Consider the following 14,620-nt stretch of genomic DNA (forward strand, 5'->3'; position numbering starts at 1 on the left):
CTTATCTTGAAAATAGTAATTATAAATAAGCAATGCTCACTTGGCTTCAAGAGAAATGATTCTGTACAGTTTGGGAATTTTTTTTTTTTTTTTGGTTTGATCTGTAACATCCAAAACCTAGTAGCAGACTGGTTGTTTATCCGGGGACCTGGCTGCAACTTACTTGGAGTAGAAAGAAAACAGTAAATGTCTGGTAGTGTCCGATAGTGTGGAGATAGCAAAAAGCACTGCAGAGACACAGAAAACAGATTTGTGGACACAGTGGGGGGAGGAGAGGGTGGGACAAATTGAGAGAACATACGTTTCCATATGTAAAATAGATAGCAAGTGGGAATTGGCTGTGTGACCAGGGAGCTTAGCCCAGTGCTCTGTGACAACCCAGAGGAGTTGGATGGAGTGGGAGGTGGGAGGGGGATTCAGTAGGGAGGGAACACATGTATACCTGAGGCTGATTCCTGATGTATGGCAGAGGCCAACACAATATTGTAAAGCAATTATCCTCCAATTAAAAAAAAAAAAAAAGCACTGTGGATGAACCACCGTCTCCTCCTTCCCGCTTCCTTCTTCACTTCATGTGCTGTGTCACTCAGAAAAACTGTCTTCCCAGGACAGGGCAAGGAGCTGATTCAGGAGCCCGATTTGCAAGGGAGAAAGTGTCTTTGAATGGAGACAGGCCGGCATGTGCCTGCCTGCTGCCCTTCCAGACTCCTGGCAGCACTGTTAGGAGAAGGACAGGGAGAAAGTTACAGAATGTCAGAGGTGGAGGGTTCAAGCCACCCCAGAGGCAGGGGCTGTGGCTCTCCTCAACCCCCCACCATCTGAAGATTGAGACATCCACTCGGCTGCAAAAATATCCTGGTAATTGGCTAGGCGAAGTAATTACAGCCAACGGTATCATCAGGGATGCAGCTGCTCATCCCAGCCCTGAACTTGGGCTGCAGGAGCAAGGCCACTTGCTTCCAGCTTCCATGGCTGCATAAGATCCAGGGCTGGCTAACAACCAACACATGGGAAAGTCGATAGGAACGGGACCTTCCTTTTCCTTCAGCGCGGGTGTGGGGCGGGCTGGGTTGTTAGCCATTCCTGGGGAGAAGTTTACACCACACCCTCTGCCCTTTGATATCCAAACTGAATCTCTCAGCTTGGCTCTTGTAAATACAGATGTTAGCGGAAATTGCCTCTGACAGGAAGCTTAAGTCCTAGCGTTTTCAGGTGGTATTCTTTGCATCCACATGTTGCCTCCTTCCTGAGGTTTTGCTTTTCTGTCTTCTCGGTGGGTCCCCCTCAGGGAAGCTCAGACTACATAGTACATTGCTCAGGCTCCCTCAGTCCAAGGTCCTACTTTGTAGAGAGCTTCCATGGGTCACTCTTTTATCATTTCTTGTTTTTAATTAAAGTATAGTTGACTTACAATGTTGTAAATATTGTAATATCAGGTATACAGCAGTGATTCAGTTATACTTTTTTTTTCAGATTCTTTTCCATTATAGGTTATCACAAGATATTGAATATAGTTCCTGGTGTTATACAGTAAATCCTTGTCGCTTTTCTATTATATGTATAGTAGTGTGTCTCTGGGGACCATTCTTTCCTTTATACTTTTTCTAAAATTCTCAGCATTTTATATAACTACTTTTATATAAATCATGTTACTTATATATATATATATTTGTAGGAGAAAAAGCACTTACTAATTTTTTTAAAGAGGAAAAAAATGTTTCTTCAAGCTACGAATCACCTGGTGCTAAGCCATTTCCTCTGTCCTGTTTTGTTCCCATGGGGTCTGCATGTAATTTGCAGGAGCGATATGTCTGCTCCTGAGACACTTGAACTGCGACTCCAGCTTGGTGGCTGAGGAAATACAACCTGATCTGTGTCATTGGTGTTACCTCAAGAAACAGGCCCAGATGACTTGGAATCATAGGGTTTCAGAGGTGGAAAGAAGGTCTTACATGTCATCTTTTATAACCCTTCCCCTGTCAGTCGAGACTCTGGATGCCTGGCATGGATGGAGTGATTTGGTAAAGATCACAGAATTAAGAAGTGAGCGACCAAAAACAGGGCTGGACCCCAAGCGCTGGTCCCTTAGACCAGCTCTTTCTCGGTCTCTAGTGCCTCCCCGCCTTGGTTCTCATCCCCCAGACCCCACCAAGGTGCGTTCTCTTGGTTGATTTAGGAGAACACAGTATATCTGACTTCCCTGAGCCATCTGTGTTGCAGTTAAGTGTAGCCAGGTTCCCCTTCCTGTCCAGATAGCAACACAACCCTGCCATGGGGCCAGAGCTCATTAATTGGAAATGCATGGGCCTGGCCCCAAAATAAATGGATTTTGAACTAACCAGATTTAGATTATCCAATATTTTTATTGAAGGAGAATAGGCCATCAAGTCAACTGAAAAACAGCAGCTGCTTCAAATTATGAGATGCTTTGAATAAAGCAATCTTGGCTAAAAAGGGTTGGGTAATATTATAGCATTATTTGCAAAAGTCAGCCTCTTTGCTGAAGCAATGGCTCCTACGGTAACCTAGCTGGAAACTCTCACGTCTTCCTACTGAGAATATTTTCAGAGTTGTTCTTGACTTGGAACCGGTGAGTTTCGATACCACAAAGGAAAACAGATTCTTACATTTTAATGATTGTATTATATTGTTGTGTCACGTGTTGGGAAGACAAGTAGCACAGGGAATCTGAGAGTTAATGAACATTATTGTTCATCCCAACTAAGAAAGAAAGAAAAAGTCAGTTTAAAACTGATGTCAAGAAAAGAATTGGACTTCCCAGGTGTTCCAGTGGTTAACAATCTGCCTGCCAGTGCAGGGGACAGGGGTTTAACCCATGGTCCAGAAAGATCCCACAACTAAGCCCGTGTATCACAACTACTTGGGGCCTGTGCTCTAGAGTCCGTGCTCCACAACAAGCAAAACCACTGCAATGAGAAGCCCGCGCACCGCAGCTAGAGAGGAGCGCCTGCTCGCTATAACTAGAGAGAGCCTGAGCACAGCAAGGAAGACTCCGTACAGCCAAAAATAAATAAATAAAAATTTTTAAAAAAAATTTAGAAAGTTATTGGTTAAAAAAAAAGCATTATGAGTAATAGTAATATAGTTAGTGTTAGAATGTGGCCAAGATGGTGACAGTTTTCTTATAATTGAGCAAAGTGTAGAAACCAGGGCTTTAAGGTGAAGCCCAAATTATGGAGGACACAGAGCAAAACATCATTCAACACGATACAGTTCACAACAATGCACCGTTTTGATGTCAGAATAAAATCTAATTCTTGTTTGAGTCCTGGAGGCCTTCGGCATCTTGTTACTTGGCCCCGAAGAAAATCGGTTCAGTTCAGAGCTGTTCAGCAGATTTAAAACCCGTCCAGATAAAGGATGTGACGGTCGGGTGTATAACTTCAGCTGAAGGACCGCTTCTCCTAGCTCAGGTGGCACTAACTCCCTCTATTTCCTGAAATACAAAGACTGTGTTTCCCTCGGCACATGCACTCGATTTCTTTCTTTTTTTTTTCCTTTTCCTGTGAAATCAAAGGTCGTGCTTGCCCTTGCTCTGATTGAACTCTTTGAACATGTGCCTTTTTGTTTGCCCTTGATATGGCAGCAAGAGCTGCCAAAGGAAAAGCCAAACAAGAAATGGTAGCGATGTCAGTGATGCCGTAATTGAGACGTGGTGGGGACCGGATCTATAGCATGCTTAAACTTCAAAGCGTGTTTCTCAGGAAACGCACCTCTAAAGCGTTGGGTATCACAGTCAAGGTCTGATGGCTTCACCTACATGAGTGTCTAGGACTGTCTTCACTTCCTTGTCTTCACTTCCAAGGAGGAAGGCAACTGAAGGGAACATTTTGTAGGTGGCTCCCTACTCCCTTGATAGCCACAAACTGGATATCATTTTTGCTTGCCTTGAAAATCGGATCTAAAAATGTATTTCCTAGCAGCTGTGTAACTGCAAAACAAAACAACAACAAAAAATCTGCTCTACTGCTGTGCAAATTACTCACTAGATATCTCCAGGGTTCAGATCTTAATGCTTCAGAAATTTGCTGCAGATTTTACTGTATATATTTAGACCAAGGAGCCTGTTAGCTTGTGATCCAGGATAGAACCTCTGTATTCTCATGAAAATGAGAAATGTGCCACTGTTGGCAACCTCAGGCTATAATTATGTTAATCTGATCATTTGAAGACTGAAATATGTTGTTTTAAAATGTTTCTGTATTTTTTATTATTCATAACAATGATCCAAAGAAACTTGATGAAATGCTAATAAGTTTCTCTCCAGTATCAGTCTGTGACTAGAGCATAAAAAATGAGTCAGTGGTGGTATTTGGATATTTTAGATTTGGGCAAAGAATTTTTATCTACAGATATGTACTCATATTCACAGTGCATCTTAATAATATGAAAACTACCCAAATGTATTTTCATATTGTAAATGTAGAGACAGTGAATATACATGCAAGGCCATCTCTACATATATGGCCAATAACAAAACATTTTGACATTTGCATTAAATCAGCACATTGCTGTACAAAAAAAAAAGTCAAAAAAATTTTGAGCAGGACTGCAAGATAAATGTTTTTCTATCCAGAAGTATTCTAAAGCACACAGGTTCGTGTTTTTAATACAAATGTGGGGCTCAGACTGTATAGTTGAAACTTTGAGCGCATCCCAAATCTTGCCTTTATCTACTTGGTTTAGCTTCCTCCTTACCAACCAAAACTTTTATTCCAGTCACAGGCAAGTGATGACATGCATTCTCTTTTCATTCCCAAAGAGAAGTTCTCCCCAGTGATAAGATAGGCAGGGAAGAAGCAAGATCCAGAACAAAAATGTGGGTCATCATCCATCTCACAATTTTTATAAATAATTAATATATGAATTTATAAATAATTAGTACATGAACCCTGATACTGGAAAAGATTGAAGGCAGGAGGAGAAGGGGACAACAGAGATGAGATGGTTGGATGGCATCACCGACTCGATGGACATGAGTTTGAGCAAGCTCCGGGAGTTGGTGATGGACAAGGAGGCCTGGCGTGCTGCAGTCCCTGGGGTTGCAAAGAGTTGGACACGACTGAGCGACTGAACTGAATACATGAATCTACTAGCTGAACCAGTATCAAGTGGATGTGTGTGTGTGTGGGTACTCAATCGCTCACTTGTGTCCGACTCTCTGCAACCCCATGGACTGTAGCTCACCAGGCTCTCCATCCATGGAATTCTCCAGGCAGGAGAACGGGTTGCCATCCCCTCCCACAGAGGGTCTTCCTGACCCAGGGATTGAACCCATGTCTCCTGCATCTCTTGCGCTGGCAGGTGGATTCTTTACCACTGTGCCACTTAGGAAGCCCTATCAAGTGGATGGGGAGTCTTATATTGCCTGATCTTGATTCAGGATGGCCAATTCATTTGGGAATAGGAATGAGGAAAAGCACCTCCTTGATGGTGAGTTGACAGCATATATAACTGGATTTTTCTCAAGGATGAGAACTCTGGAAAATAATACAGTGTTCTGCTCTTGCATCGGCTATGTTCAGAGTCTTCCTTCTTTAATGAGTTTTGTATCTCAAGAAGAGAGTGTGTCATTCCTTTCCCCCTTCTATGCCTATATTACAGTGGGGCTTATCTGTTTGATTTGCTCTCGATTCATGGAGTGAGCCCATCACTGTTCATTGGTAATATTAATCCTGCGATGCGCTGACCACGCTTTTCTGCATGCAAAGTCATAGTAAAAATAATTTAGCTCTTTTGATGTTCATGGCACCAGGAGGGTAACTGCAAGTGTTCCCAAACCCATTTGCAGCAGAACCAGGGTCTCAGAAGAGCTCGGTGGCAGGACCACATTCAGGGCTGTGAGACCACAGCCCAAGGAGATCCTCAGGAACAGAAACCAAGTCTTTTCATTCATAATCCAGGGCTCTCTCCACCACACCCTACTGCCTTCTCTCTGAATCATGCTGGAGAAGGGTACTGATCAAAGAGGGAGGATGATTGCGTCTTTAAAAAAAAAAAAAGACTTTTGGAAACTAATTTGTAGGTTTCAGCACATTGAAGAAGTTATTGAGAGTTGAGGGTTTTCAGAATCAAGCTACAAACATCTTCTGATTTTAAGAAACTCCCTTTGTCTGTTTATCAGCACATATCATCCTGTCCTCTGTGGGAGAAATTTTGCCCCAATGTTGCTTTTCCAAGAAAAGAAGAAAAGTGAAAGAAAGGATAATACAAAGAAGGAGAAGAGGGGAAAAAAAAAAAAAGCTGGAGATTGGCTTGGGCAGTGGGGGAAGACGAGCTAGCTCCTTTAGGGTCAGCCTGGAGCCTGTTTCTTTTTGAAGGGAGTTGCAACCTCTTGCTGCTCATTGTGAACTTGCGAAGGTTCTCCGAAATGACAAAGCATTTTTGTCACTTGCCTCAACTCCTGTGTGACAGAGGATTCTTTCCTTTCAGGGGGAGATGTTTGGGTTGGGGAGAGCGGGGAACAACTAGACCAGGGCTCCCTCTTGCCTGATGTGGGCCTTCTGTCGTGTGGCGTGTGATTTCCTTAAATACTGAGCGGGTGTCTGTCCGTGTGGTTTCTCCTGGTTACCCCGTGTCAGGAATGCTGGGCATCACTCAAGGGGAGGAATGCTCAGAGGCCCAGCATTGTGTCCCTGGGATGCCGAGAAGCAGATCTTGTGACTAGTGGGGAGGCTCCTGGCCTCGGTCAGAACCTGGTAGGGAGCCGGGACTGTCAGTGCTGGGCGAGGCCTGGCAGGGCGTGGGCGGAAAGCATGCCAAGCCCAGCCTCAGGGTATGCTTGACTCCCAAACTGGCTGTCTTTGAGGCTGTTATTTATCCAAATAAGGAGAGGCAGTGGTTTTGCTGACCATCTCAGATTTCTGAGCCTTGTCCGCTGGCTGGCTGGCTTGATATTTGAACTGAAAACATAAAGGTATTCCTTTGAAATGGAGCACTCTTGTGGGGCCCTTGGATGCCCTGGAGTCATCATTTGGAAGGTGGTTTTCCCCCACATTTGTAGATAACAGTAATGCGGTCTGATCTCCGTTACTCTCATGTCTCTTGCAACATTCAATCCAAATGACTTCGTTCAGGTATTTCTGGGCCTGATTTTGGACAGGAGTAATACTGATCTTAGTGATTCTTGAACAATGGTTCAAGTACCCTTCTTTGAAGAGTACTCAGAGAAGGTCAGGTCTCTACACTGATTTCTTAACCCGAGAGTTTGAGATTGTTCTGGCTCTGGTATATTGACTTTGTGGCCTCCATTTCTTCATCTGTCAAATGGGGATTATATCCTTTATCTGATGGGAATGTGCTGGGAATTAAATAGAAATTTTGGAAAGCATCTGGTAAATAAGAAGTCTCCAAAAATGTTTCCTTTTCCTATTTCCATATTTTCCTGGCAGATTTAATTGCCAATATTAACAGATGGAGAAACGCTTATGATTGTCATCCAAAGTTGAGTAAGGTCAGTTTTATGAATGAGGATTTAACCAAGCCCACAATAGAATGGAGGGCTTCCCATGTGGCTCAGGGGTAAAGAATCCGCCTGCCAATGCAGGAGACTCAAGTTCAATCCCTGGGTCAGAAAGATCCCCCAGAGGAGGAAATGGCAACCAACTCCAGTATTCTTGCCTGGAAAATCCCATGGACAGAGAAGCTTGGCAGGCTATAGTCCATGGGGTCGCAAAAGAGTCAGACACAACTCAGCAACTAAACAACAGCAACACAATAGAATGGAGATTTTGACGGGAGCCTGCCTCTTCGCTTTACTCCTTAGAACAGTTTTTGTCAGAGTGGTCCCTGGACCAGCAGGTCAGCATCATCTGGGGACTTGTTAAAAAGGCAGATTCTCAGGCCCACCCAAGTCCTGCTAAATCAGACACTCAGGAAGTGGAGCCCATTAATCTGTGTTTCAGCAAGCCCTCTGGGTGATTCTGATGTTGTTGACTTACATCAACTTTCAGAACCACTGCTCAAGAATAATTTGCTGGCTGGAGTAGAGGTCTGTCCATTCCCCAACACTTGGCACTTCCCCACCTCTGGTTTATGACCATGCCTTACTTCCTGCATGAAAATTCCCAAGAAAGGAAACTCTTTCTTCCCTACTGAAATTCTGCTCATCATTTATGGACTCACTTAAATCTCACCTCTTCAGAGAAGTATTCCTCAACTATCCCAGGCAGGAAAATCTTATTCATCTATATATTCCAAAGGGTTTGTCTGTTGCACTTATTTGAAACTTGCCAAAGTTATTCTTGTTTTTGTCTTTAAAAAAAAAAATGAATTCGTTTATTTGGCTGTGTTGGGTCTTAGTTGCTGCAGGCTGGATCTTTAGCTGCGGCATGTGAACTCTTAGCTGTAGCATGCAAGCTCTTAGTCGTGGGAAATGGGATCTAGTTCCCTGACCAGGGATCAAACCCAGGCCCCCTGTCTTGGGACCACAGAGTTTCAGCCACCGGACTGCCCAGGAATTCCAGCTTTTGTCTTATTTTTATTGCTCAGGTGCATGTTTCATCTTCTCTCCTCTTGAGAGGTAGGAATTGTGTGGCTTAAAGTTTCTTTTCCCTTCCTCAGCCTCAACCTTGGGCTTTGCATACCTGGTGATTACTCAATAAATATTTCATGGACTGAGCTTCCCTGGTGGGTCAGTGGTAAAGAATCTGCCTGCCAACGCAGGAGACACAGGTTCGATCTCTGTCCTGGAAAGATCCCACATGCTGTGGGACCACAGCTACTGAACCCATGCTCTGGAGCCTGGGAGCCACAGCTTCTGAAACCCAACTGCTCTAGAGCCCGTACTGTGCAGCAAGAGAAGCCACAGCAATGAGAAACCCATGCACTGCAACTGGAGAATAACCCCCACTCACCACAACTAGAGAAGAGCCCAAGCAGCAGTGAAGACTCAGTACAGTCAAAAATAAATAAAAATTTAAAAAAATGTTTCATGGACCCACAGAATGTTGTAGTTGGAATGGGCCTTAGAGACCCCAAGAGGTCAGACTTCTTGCTTACAGATTAAGAGCCAGATGTTAACACCTGGATCAGAAGGCAGGTTCTGTGATGCCCAGTTTGGCGTTCCTCTTCTACATACTGCATTAACTGCTGAGAGACACCTGCATGGGGGCAGTCAGGGCCATTGGCCTGGTCCCAGTGAGCAGATGCTTGCGGTTCGCTGTCACAGACTCCAACCAAACCCTCTGAAAACAGATGGGTGTTCAAAGGTATATTCATGTAATTTATAAACCTGGAACCTTTTGATTCTTTCATAATTAATGAGAACTGGGAAAGTTTGTGCATCTATATAGTTATATAACACATGGCATCTATTCTCAGTTATACGTTCCCAGTTCACCTGTTCAGTATACCTGGGATACCCATGGAACTTCTTTGGGTGTGCTATATGCGGGCTAAGTCACTTCAGTCATGTTGGACTCTTTGAGACCCTACGGACCATAGCCCACCAGGCTTCTCTGTCCATGGGATTCTCTAGGCAAGAATACTGGAATGGGTTGCTATGCCCTTCTCTGGTGGACCTTCCCGACCCAGAGATTGAACCCATGTCTCTTACATCTCCTGCATTGGCAGGCGGGTTCTTTATAACTAGTACCACCTGGGGAGCCCTATAATTTAATTTTTATTTATGTATTTATAGAAACCTTTATATTATTATCTGTATAATGTATATGGATATATGAAATTATATATATATGAATATATGAAATCATATCCCTATCAGCAGTTCACAAGTGTGCTCTTTTGTCCACATCCTCACCAATGCTTATTTTCTCCTGTCTTTTTGGTAATAGCCATTCTAACAGGTATGAGATAATATTTACTGTGGTTTTGACTTGCATTGTACTGATGATTAGTCATGTTGAGTACATTTTCATATTCCTATGGGCTATCTACATGTCTTTTTGGAAACAATAATCTGTTTCCTTTGCCCATTCACACATTGGATTGTTTGGTTTTTTTTTTTTTAACTTTTTATTTTATGTTCGAGTACAGTCGATTAACAATATGGTGATACTTTCAAGTGGACAGCAGAGTGACTCAGGCATACATATACATTTATCCATTCTCCCCCAAACTCCCCTCCCATCCAGGCTGCCACATAACATTGAGCAGAGTTCCCTGTGCTATACGGTAGGACCTCGTTGGTTATCCATCTTAAATACAGCAGTGTGTACATATTGATCTCAAACTCCCTAACTACCCCTTTCCCCCTGGTAACCATAAGTTCATCCCATGGAACTTCTTTTAGTTTCAAGAGTTGCTATTACCTTGTGGACACGGAGAGGGAACGAGAGGGTGGGACAAATGGAGAGAGTAGCATGGAAACACATACACTACCATATGTAAAACAGAGAGCCAGTGGGAATGTGCTGTATGCCTCGGGGAACTCAAACTGGAGCTCTGTGACAACCTAGAAGGATAGGGTAGGGTAAAGGTGGGCGGGAGGATCAAGAGAGAGGGGACATATGTATACCTATGGCTGATTCATGTTGATGTGTGGCAGAAACCAACACAATATTGGACATCAATTATCCTTCAATTAAAAATAAATAAGCCTAAAAAAAAAAAAGAGTTGCTGTTATGAGAAAAGCAAGTAGCTCTCGTGAACCCAGGAAAAATTTGGCACCAGGGCTGTTTTGATCTGGATCACCATCATTGTTTTTTCATTTTTATTTTGAGGTTAAAAATTGAAGTTGGTGGATTTGTTTAATTATTGTCCTTCAGTGTTGTCCTCTGAATCTCTTCACTCACACAGCCCTTTCTTCTTTTGACACTCTGGCTGATACTGTTCAGCTGAGGGTCAAAATAATGGCAAGACTAAAACACCTTTCATTGGAAGCCATCCATAAAATTCCCTTGAAGACTGACTCTGCTGACAGAGCTCATCCTGTATGGTGTTGTTGGTTCTGTCACTTGGTAATTGAACCAGCACATGTCCTTCTGCGATCAGTGCAAAAACAAAGCAGGGTGCAGGCAGTGGGATGATTCCAATAGAAGGGCCATGGCTATAACCCAGGTGCACAGAGTTGATTCCAGAAAAGTTGTTAGGAAAGACGGGAGACAGGAAACAGGCCGGAAGGGGTTAAATCTACCAGGGAACTCTTGGTGTTAAGAAGCTGAGATGTTAAGAACTCCTCAGGGAGTACCCTGGTAGTCCAGTGGTTAAGAACTCCCTGCTTCCATAGCAGTGGACAAAGATTCGAACCCTGGTTGAGGAACTAAGATCCCCCATACCACGCTGCCTGGCCAAAAAAAGCAGCAGCAGCAGCTGGGGCTGTTTAAAGTCCTGAGAAAGAGATTGACCTCAATTTGAGTAGCTACAATGTGAGAAGGCAAACCAAGAATGAAAGACCATTTGTTTTCCAACTCGTCATCATCCATCCATCAGTTTGTTTACCAGCATTTTCTCCAGCAGTCTCTAAAGAATATCTACCCTTTAAGCTACAGCTCTGAAGCATAAAATTCTATGTATTTAGATCACTGTCAGTTCACTGTGTAGGTTTGGATATGGTAAGGATATGTTTTATCATCAAACTGAAATATTTTTAAAAATTCTTGCATTGTTGTGAGCATCCTAAAGCTATATGATATTGTATCAGTTTTTTTTTTTCCACTTACAACCTAATCACCTTGATCCATTTCCCAAATAAAAGTTAAGCAGGGCACAGGGGCAGAGGTGGAACACGGCTCTGAGAGATATGGTCCCAGGGATGTCACCCAGTAGTAGGAGCTGGGTCCTAGTGGTAAAGAATGTTCATCAGATGAGGTCCGGATCTTTTATCCCATAAGCAGTCTGGTGTCTTTGACTAGTGAAGACATGTATGTGTGTGTATACATATACAAAACATGTGTGCCTGCTGAGCCGCTTCAGTTTTGTTTGACTCTTTGCGACCTTATGGACTGTAGCCCAACAGGCTCCTCTGTCCATGGGATTCTCCAGGCATGAATACTGGAGTGGGTTGCCATGCCCTCCTCCAGGGTATCTTCCCAACCTAGGAATTGAACCTGTATCTCTTATGTCTCGTGCATTGGCAAGAAGGTTCTTTACCACAAAACTGAGGACTTTCGCTTTCACTTTTCATATAATATATGAGTGGATGTAAGCATGTTATATATAAGCATAATGTGTACTAATAGGTGTGTGTGTGTGCTCAGTCGCTCATTCGAGTCCAACTCTTTGAGACCCCATAGATTGTAGCCTGCCAGGCTCTTCTGTCCAAGGAATTTTCCAGGCAAGAATACTGGAGTGGCTTGCCATTTCCTTCTGCTGGGGATCTTCCCAACCTAGGAATTGAACTTGAGTCTCTTGCATCTCCTACACTGGCAGGCAAATTTTTTACCACTGGGTCACCTGGATATTAGTTAAATATGATGTATAATTATATAACACATTTTGAGGCAGGAAGATAAAACTTAATGAGAACCTGGGTAGTTAGATCCTAAACCCACTGAGATGTCCTGTTACTCTTTTCCTTTGCTGTGAAAATCTGGACCCGAAAGTGGAACAAATGAGGTATTTCTCAAACAGAGTTTACCAGACTGCCTACTCAAGGTCAAAACTCAAGTGTATAAACCCTCAGTAATCCATGTAGGGAAGACCTTGGGAGCATGAGCCTCAACAGAGTTGCTCAGCGAGCTGAAGGACATGCGACTTCACATTTAAACAGAGAAAGAAGTAGTAACAGTGCTGAGGCTGAAGATGGTTTCTTTTGAGGGATCTTAGTTCCTTGACCAAGGATTGAACCCATTTTCCTATGCATTGGGAGCACAAAGCCTTAACCACTGAACCACTGGGGAAGTCCCAAAATGGGGATTCTTGCTTCACTACTTAGTGGGCTTCCCTTGTGACTCAGCTGGTAAAGAATTTGCGTGCAATGCGGGAGACCTGGGTTCGATTCCTGGGTTGGGAAGATCCCCTGGAGAAGGGGACGGCTACCCACTCCAGTATTCTGGCCTGGAGAACTCCTTGGACTGTACAGTCCAAGGGGTTGCAAAGAGTCAGACACGACTGAGCGACTTTCACACTCACTGCTTAGTACTATGAGAAGGTGGGCAGGGTCCTTATCTCCTCATACTTCCATCATTTCCATTTTCTCGCCATTCACATGGGGAGAATGACACTGGACCTAAACATGTATTTCACTGCATTCTGAGGGTCATGAAATAAAATCATCATGGGAAACACTGTCTAAACTGCAAACCGAAGAATAATGATGATGGTGGTGTGTGTGTGTGTGTGTGCGCGCACGCACAGCCATCTAAAATCCTTTGTAGGAACCTGCGTGGCAGTCCAGTGGTTAAGACTCTGCACTTCCATCACAGGGGCATGAATTCAGTCCCTGGTTGTAGAACAAGGTCCCGCATGCCACATGGTGTGGCACACCCCCCCAAACAAAGTCCTTTGTAGAATAAGAAACATTATAAATAAACAAAACAATATATGATCTGTTGCAGGATGTATGTTGACCAGTTAAACAGGAGTTTGGAGAACTGTCCTAAAAAGAAAAACGAAATCTAAGGCACTGAACATTTGTATTTGGGGGTGCTGGTAGATGGAGATGACTTATCTGGAAGTACCAGAAGGGAGTTGTGTATAAAAGACAGCATCCGTCCAGGAAATGGGTGGATGTGCAGAGATTGCGATAAATAATGAGGAGTTCTTTGTACCATCTGTTGCAAGTGGTAGCAAGAAAATATCCTTTTACAAACCGTAACTGTTTTAGATACAACTGGAGCTTGTCCTTGGCCTGGATCATACAGGAGCATCCCAACAGAAGATTGAGTGTTGGTGAGAGAAAGATAGTTTTCTTTTATCTGTGCTGCACTCCACACAGTGACTGATTATGGCTTGGAAGTTACATGATTTATTTCATGTTACTTGTTACCCGTTTCCCTGCTGAGATCTTGAGTCACCACTGGGCACAGTGTTAAGTCAGCCGGCGGGTCTGGTACAGGGGAGCTCAGTGGAGTTGTGTGTGTCAAAATATTTGTGGGAATAGCACTCATCTTAAATATAGCCAGAAGCTAACCATCTCTTCCCTGAGAATTAAATAATTTTGGCAACAGTCTGTCTGTCTCGTGTCTGGGAGACATTCCATTTATGACCAAATGAAACATGAATAGACATTTAATAGACCTTCCAAACGACCCTCTTTCCAATTTTAACAGTGTAAGCAAGATGAACTTGAAATTTTTCCAGCGTCAAAGTCACTTCCCTTCCCAATAGCATCTTCGTGTTTATAAGCCCAGTTTAGATTTTCTTTTAGCATATGTAATTTTTTTAAAAGCCAATAAAGCAGCAAAAGTGAAAGGCGAGATAGGAATACATTTCGCAAGACCATTGGCCTTAACCAGAGGATACAAAAGTATTTCCTGTTGAGGTAATGCTGAGTGTTTATTAGCCTGTCTTTTCTTAATACTCACTAGAAATAAATTGCTTCCACTTTGCAAAGTGCCAGTCAGTGAAAGGAACAGAGGGAATAAATAGCAGGATACTGAACACACTGCTGGCAAGAGCAGGTTCACAGAGGCTGCTCTTGAACAGAGGCTGCTGCATCCCAAGGTAGGCAGCTGAGAACCTGGGAAAATCATGAAA

General features: G+C 43.4%; 1 protein-coding gene across 1 annotated transcript in view; it reads left to right on the plus strand.

Annotated features, from left to right (window-relative positions):
• The window catches only part of KIAA1217 (KIAA1217 ortholog), a 357,946-nt gene that overhangs the window by 251,484 nt on the left and 91,842 nt on the right, over positions 1–14,620 (plus strand).

The sequence above is a fragment of the Giraffa tippelskirchi genome, chromosome 13 (genome assembly GCF_054371585.1).
Source record: "Giraffa tippelskirchi isolate mGirTip1 chromosome 13, T2T-mGirTip1v1.2.pri, whole genome shotgun sequence".
In the NCBI taxonomy this organism is placed as follows: Eukaryota; Metazoa; Chordata; class Mammalia; order Artiodactyla; family Giraffidae; genus Giraffa; species Giraffa tippelskirchi.